This window comes from Panthera tigris, chromosome C1, assembly GCF_018350195.1.
Source record: "Panthera tigris isolate Pti1 chromosome C1, P.tigris_Pti1_mat1.1, whole genome shotgun sequence".
NCBI classification, from domain to species: Eukaryota; Metazoa; Chordata; class Mammalia; order Carnivora; family Felidae; genus Panthera; species Panthera tigris.
The window spans coordinates 152,288,254-152,289,717 of NC_056667.1; the positions used below are offsets into that span (position 1 = coordinate 152,288,254).

The 1,464-nt window shown below is 43.4% G+C and overlaps 1 non-coding gene across 1 annotated transcript; it reads left to right on the forward strand.

The window, feature by feature from the left end:
- Positions 1 to 925: 925 nt before the first annotated feature.
- Positions 926 to 1,052, forward strand: LOC122241754. Its single transcript, XR_006221977.1, has one exon. It is a non-coding gene; the product is annotated as a small nucleolar RNA SNORA25 (small nucleolar RNA).
- Positions 1,053 to 1,464: the final 412 nt, after the last annotated feature.

The window sequence follows — 1,464 nt, forward strand, 5'->3', positions numbered from 1 at the left end:
AGTCATTCCAATTCTTATCCATAATCGGAGAGCCCACACCTAGAGTTTTTCTAAATGCTTCCCCTAACTGTATATGATTCTAGCCCTGAGCCTTCTAGCAAGGTGGCCTGACTGACCCTCTATCTCTCCACTGGGTGTTAGTTTAGCCTCCCTTAGGCTTTGCCTTTATCCTTTTCTCTGCTTCTCAGTAAAGAGAATTCCCTGGAGTGACCCCTGCTGACATCGCCATCTTCTTTGCGGATAGAGTCCTGCCTCCACTGATGCCATGGATGACATTTTCCACCTCTACACAAGAACCCAAACACCACTGGGGAGGTAAGGAGGATTTGGTATTGCCCTTTCCCTCCAACTGTCTGTGGAGCATCAGACATTCCTTAGGGAAGCCACTGAGAGTTGACTCTCTCCCACTCTGAAGTAGTAAAGATTCCTAGGGGAGGGAATCTGCAGTCTGACCTCCAAACCAAACTGCTGAAGACCCAATGTATGCTGCTCACTTACCTTCATGCACCCCAGAGACCAATCTGAAACAGCCCAAACAAAGCTAGCAAGCAGCAAGAAGCTAGATTCTCCATGCCCTGGGTCACTGTATTTTCACACCCATTACAGAAGTAACACACATGCCCCCAAAATAGCAGCTTCACTAAACCACAGTATCAGGAGCTGTAATTTGTCTCTAAAAATAGATTTGAAATAAAAGAAACAATGCTTCCTATTATATGCCCTTTTGAAGGACCAGATTTGTTTCTGCAGAAAATGAGATACAGAAGAACATGTAAGAATGGACGAAGATATCAAACAGAACTGCCCACTAAAGTGGATTTCATTCCACCGAATATACAAATGTGACTGCCAATAGGATTTCTGATTCTCAAATTCTGCCTATGTCATGCAAAGGTGAGGGGTCTTTCTGCCCCAGTTTATATAGAGATCATTTCAAAGAGGGCTTTTGGAGCTGTGAAACCAAGAGCTCTTAACTCTATGACTAAAGGTTGAAGGTCTCCATAGGATGCCATAGTCATTAAATAGTGCTGTTTTTCTGAGGAAATATAAGATGTAGCCACTCCTATAATCATAAAAGTTCATGGTAGTTCATTCATAATAACCCATGATTGGTGATCCGGGAGAGTAAGCATGTTCCAAAGTTAAATAATATATCATCACTTTCATGCCCCATTACACATACCAATAGTGGATAGGCAGAACATGGCTGTATCACCATAGCTAGATAATTGGGGTTCACATCAGAACCTAAACATTAACAGTTTCTTATCTGTTTCTCTAAGTCACTTCTCAGATGTGCTAACAAAGACCAAAATTGTCCAATGTGGATCACATTTTCCTGTTGGAGGAGGTCATTGAGAAGGCATGACCCCTGGCTGACGTTTGACCTGGATCCAGGCAATAAGAGCAGAGCCCCCCCCCTTTCCTTGGAAGGTATGTTCCACCCACTGTTCCCACACTAGG